Raw genomic sequence first — 6,000 nt, 5'->3', positions numbered from 1 at the left:
TAGCTGTATTGATACTTAATATTTTGTCAAAAGCCATTAACAATTAATTGTCTTTGGTATTTTCCATCCCGAGGTGCAAAGAACTGTTCTTACATACTATGACTAAGGCCTCCAAACAAGGAACTCCAGACATTTAGAACAGCTCATAAAATCCAATGTAATGACAGCCTGCTAATTTCTGTGCTGAGAATTGCCAGCACTTTTAACAGTGCTTCGAAATGCATTTGCCTCAATATAATACAGCCAAATCTGAGGTGACTTTAATCTTCATAATTTGCACTCAATTAGGATTTACTTGTAATACTATTGAGTAACATATGGTCATGTCTGCTGACAGCTTCCAGCCAATAGACTTCAAGCTCAACATACAAAAATAGAACAGGGGGTGGTGGTGTGTTTCCTTCTGCTCACAATGTAGAGACCCTATTGTATTAAGAGTTTTAAAGAGGATCAGAATTTGTGGAATGCAGCTGTAGACTGTAACCATGTGAGTTGTTGGCGTTCAGAGCTCCACTATGACAGGCCAAAGACATACAAGAACAGATTCTTGGCTCTGAGTCTGAAATGAATTGTTACCTCAGCCATTCTGCTTGCTGGAGGTAGCTGCAAGAATAACTAGGGAACCTGGGAAGAGAGTGTTTTTATACTGCATTCAGAATGTCACTTGTTGCCACATTAGAATACACATGTAGTCTAAAAACAATCTAGTCTAGCTGGACCCATACTGTTGGTGTCATGGGTGAGTATCATAAGTGAAGTCTGCCACTCACATGAGCAAATTTACTGCAGACCTCTTTCTAGCTCATTCAATTGTAGTAATAAGGGGATTTTGTGAAATTCCTTCCTCTAATATGCCCATATAGGACTATCCTTATCTAGAAAAGCAGGTAATAGTTCATCCCACGGTTAGTTTTCATCTGTGTGTATGTAAATGTTGAAATGTAAATCCATCAAAAGGAAAAATAAAACTGTTCTAAGAGTCCATTAGAGAAAAGACTGTTCTACAGCAAAGGCTGTAAAACTTGAAGTTATAAACACAGGTATCTCTGGCAACCAGGCTGTGTAAAAACCTGTAAAAATCCTAGTTTAAAAAATGTTGTCATTTCCCTTGTCAACAGGGAGACCTGGGGCACAGTTGAAACTGTTGTCGATAATGTAAAAACAAGTAATTAAGCTCAAACTTGTGCCACAGAAACATTCTGTGCGCTTCATTGGTAGAGAAGCAGTAAGATTTGGATCTGTAGTGTCTTCACAGTTTTGGAGGACTGTTCTATATTGTGACAATGTGTGACATGCTTCATAGACCTAACTCCAGGCTATTGCTACCAGTTTGAATTGCTCTTGCTTTTTTCCTGGAAAAAATAATCCAGTGCTCCTGGGCAAAGGTAAGTGGAACAACAACCCTGTGGAGTAATCACATGTTGTCCAGAAATGGACTTGATCTACAGAATTAATTGTCATAGATGCATTAATTTCTCATGTGGCCAATACAGTATCCTGTGCAAATTAATTTCTATTGCTTTTCTAACTCACAGTTTCTCTGCCTGTCTAGTTGGAAAGTTTTTAATGCATAGCACATACTCTACCTTTACTGTAAGTACCATTACCATAGAGAACTGGGGATGCTTAGTCTTGAGAAGAGAAGGCTATAAATATCTGAGGGGAGTCAATCTCATTTTGGTGGTGCCTAGTGATAGGACAAGGAAAAACAGATACGAGCTGGAACCCAGGACATTCTACCTCAACACGTGGAGACACCTCTTTGTGGTGAGGGTGACAGAGCACTGGAACAGAGAGGTTATGGAGTTTCCTTCTCTGAAGATTTTCAAAACACGCCTGGATGTATTCTTGTGTGGCCCACCCTAGGTGATTCGGCTTTGGCAGGGGGGGTGAATTCAGTGATCTCTAAAGGTACCTTCCAACCTCTAACTTTCTGTGATTCTGTGTGTAATTGCATACACTGTAGTGCATATTGAGACAATGAATTTAATAGACAAAATATGGTACTTCATAAATCCCCAACTTAATTCTAAAGCACCATTCACTCTGCGCACTGACTAAAGCAGGGAATGTCTGGAATAAAAACATTATGATCTATAACTCTGCAATTCATGCATGCGTCCAAGAGGAGGATGATGTATAGGTAATCATAATTCTGACACTTCCCATTGTGGCATGCTCAACATTTTAATGTTACTTGCAATTTTTTGTGTGTTCCAACACCTTTCAATTAACTTGAAAGCGAAGATACACACTAACAGATTTTGTTATGATGGAAACAAAGCATGACGATAAAGAACACATATTTGCAATCTAAAACAATGAAGTTAAAGTGTGCAAACAGGGAAGGTCAGTATATTCTGCCTGCTGGGTAGGGGGTTGTGTCGTTCAATGGGTCCCTCTTTTTGTTTCTTATTTCTTTTTTCCCTTTACTAGTGGGTGCTGTAGGAGGCCATGCCCAGGAGCCAAGGAGCAGGGTAACAAAAATGGATCCATTGTGACAGGAATTGGGAAAAAAAGTACAATAATCCATGTCCCTAAGAATGTGTCAGAATGGATCTCTCTTTCTGTCTGTCTGTACAATAGCTTTAAGCATGCAGCTTTCTATCCCAGAAAAAAAGAATGACATTGCATGTTTACAGAGTGTACATACTTTCTTTTTTAATCTTTTGTATATAATACATAATGGATACTTATAAGAAATTATTTACCAAGTATGGGATAATGGTGGAAATAAAGTTAAATTATTTATCATCAAATTAGAAAAAAAATATTGTTTTCTGGATTTCTTGAATGTAGTTAAATGTTGCTGGTTAAATCATAGCAAATATATTAACAACTTAACTTTAACATTGTAAAACTTTTCCACTCTTTGTCGCTTTCTGCTTTTAGAATAAAAAATAATATAACTTTAAATGACAAAGCATTACTTATAACTTCAGTTTCAACTCACTGTGCAAAAGGTGTTATAGAGTATTACAGATAATATATATGAGGTGATAACTGTCACCTTATCTTACTCTGGATTTAATAGACAGAGATGAATGATCATGAAGAACATACTCAGAAAGCAGATAGTAACAGTGCATTTTTAATCAAGGTATGTGCCATAGAGCTACCATCTGTATATAAATGAGTTCTCTATATCTACTGCTAAACTCATTATATGATTTTTTTTCCCTGACATTTAACCATGTTTTTCCACACAGTCACAACGTTCTTCTGCAGTGAGGCCTTATCTCGAGGTGAAAACTAATGAAACAGCCCTTTCCTGTCTGTGATTGCTTGAAGCCATAAGATTAGGGAAAAAAACACAACCATTATTGTGCATTGAATCACGTTTGAAAGATTTTAATCTCAGAAAGGATGACAACTGTAGCTGAACTTTCTATGAAGCTAGGCTTTTGAGAAATATACAGAGGGCTGTAATTAGTTTTAGCATTAAGGGTAAAAATGTGGCAACATCCCAGAGCTCAATTTATTACTGGAGTTCAGGTATGTATTTTTCCTCATGCTTCCCATCACTACCACACAGAAACAAACTATCTTTGCAATATAAAATGAATGCCTTTCAAAACCACACCACCAATGACTTTAAAAGATAGGACTACAATCAGCTGCTCAGTGATCTATTTCTCTCCCCCCGAATTCAATATGACATGTAACACTGGCTCCTACCTTGGTAATTCTTTACAGGTGTTGTTAAAAGGTAAGAATCTTTCCTGATATGCTGTGAATTCTTCAAGTTTTGGAGAATTAATATCTACCTACTCATTTCTTGACACTTGTTTAATTCAAGTCTGTTTACTGAACTCTGAGTACCTAGATTTAAAATGTAATTCTACCATCAGTTATAATTTCTAATATAACCTAAGCCAAATTCCTATTTTGATTTTAGTTTTGAGCTGAACTGAATGAATCAGGTCTAGCTCTAGCCTTTATAACTTATAAAACTTTATAATCCTTTAAAATCCATGAGCATTTAATTTTCTGACTTCTTGTGTCCATGAGCATTTAATTTTCTGACTTCTTGTATGAACTTCCCACACACTGTGAGAAGAGATGCTTTATTTTATACGTCCCAAACTAGTCTGCATCACTCAAAACACATGGTAAATATTTTAGACGAGTGAGATTAAATGTTTTGCAGCATATATTTTGCTCCAAAACTTCGTGTTTCTTATCTGCAGTTGACCTCATTATTCTCTCACTGAGTCCATATAGACCCATTGGTCACTGACAAACCACAGCAGCAGGAGGTTCATCTACTCATGAAAGCAGCAGCAAAAGCTGTTTTTCTAACAGCAGAAATGTCAACAGGATAAAGGTGAAAGCTGGCAATAAACTACTTTTGATTTCAATATAGCCTTCCAAAACAGCCATATTTTGAATTATATACTAATGTAAAGCTGGGCTCCTAAATACTGAGAGGCAGGGTTTAATAGCTCAAGCACAGGGCTATGCTGTGAAATATTTAATATTTCCAGATTTTTGGTAAGTATTTCCAGACAAGCCTTCATTGACTTTTATAGATGCAGAAGTCTGGGTCAACACTACCTCATGGCCGTCTGCAGTGGGCATGACTGGATTCCATAGGTATGGTCTAAGACTTTCTATTCTTCTGCTACTCAGTACAAAGGAAACACTGTCCCCGAACAGGCTTTTTAGGCTTCTTAGTAATACAAACAATGAATACTATCACCCTTAAACTCCATTGTATTTCTCATGACAAAGGAAGTTATGTTAGGCTTTTGTCCCTAAGTTTTTTTTCAATTCTTACACTTTACAAACCTGTACTGATAAAAATTAAAGCTGTTGGAAGTTTTCTTTCACATGTATAAAATATTGAATGCTTTCCCATTTCTGGAAATGGAAATGGCACTTCAATTGGTTTTTTTAATGGTAACTTACACTTGGAATAACAAAATCTTATATCCAAAATATGTTGGATTTTTACTTTTTACTCTTAACTTTCCTTTTCTCTTCTCTTTACTTCTCTCTTTCTACACTGACCAGGAAAGAGAAAAGGAAAAAAAATAGAATGAGAGGACAATATGTATTTTTATTGAAAGATTGGAGGAGGGCAGAAAATGCATCTTTCCATTTCCAAGCCAGGAACAAATGGATAGTCATCGCGGCTCACAGAACACAGCTGTGATAAACTGCCATTGACCAAGTCTGCTGAACTGCCACGTTCTAGGCAAGCGTGTTTCAGGTGGGCTTCAAGAAAAGGCAGCTATCTAACCTGGTTGCCACCAGACCCACCTGATTCCTACAGATGAACACTGCTGAGGGCCTGATGCCTTCAGTGACTGGCCAGACATGTCCTGATGCTGTTGTCTGCCGTGCTGACACAGGATGGAAGTGTCCAGCACATCTTGGCTAATCAGCTCTTGGCATCTTAGGCCATCTATTTTATTGTAAAGAACTAGATTTCTGCCCCATTGTCGCTAGGCAGTTTTGGCTGCTGGGCCAATACAAAGGCCCAGACATGCTAGAATGTTGCTCACTTTGGTGTGCAGGCCTAGTGTCATGGCTTTTGTCAGGCCTAGCAGCAGGTCTGCCGTGCCCCAGCCGAGCCATATGCCAAAATGAGAGGAGTGGCTGTGTCCCAGTTCCTAGGGCTACACAGAAGGCGTTCAACTGCAAGGATTCGAGTTGAATTATGACTGGTGGTCCAGTAGGAGCTTTAGGGGAAGAGGACACAAAAAAGAAACAGAAGCAGCTCAGAGGGATAATGTTGTCTGGAGGCAGCAGCCAGTGCAGACATGGCGGTGGGGCAGCTCACAGACATGGAGAGCTGTGAGCAGCCCAGAGGGAGAAGGCAGGAGGCAGTCTTAAGATGAGAGCTTGTAAGGTCCCGCGTCAGAGACAGAGAATGTGTGACGGCAGCTGGGGAGAGCCGGTAGAAACGCATCACGCCGCCTGAAGATGGCGCCCAGGCAACACAGAGGCCTCAGAGCACAGAGCCGGTGGGGTGGAGGCCGGCTGGAAGTCCCT

This window comes from Pogoniulus pusillus, chromosome 6, assembly GCF_015220805.1.
Source record: "Pogoniulus pusillus isolate bPogPus1 chromosome 6, bPogPus1.pri, whole genome shotgun sequence".
Taxonomy (NCBI): domain Eukaryota; kingdom Metazoa; phylum Chordata; class Aves; order Piciformes; family Lybiidae; genus Pogoniulus; species Pogoniulus pusillus.
The sequence above is the reverse complement of the archived record's forward strand: the minus strand, read 5'-3'. Positions refer to the sequence as shown.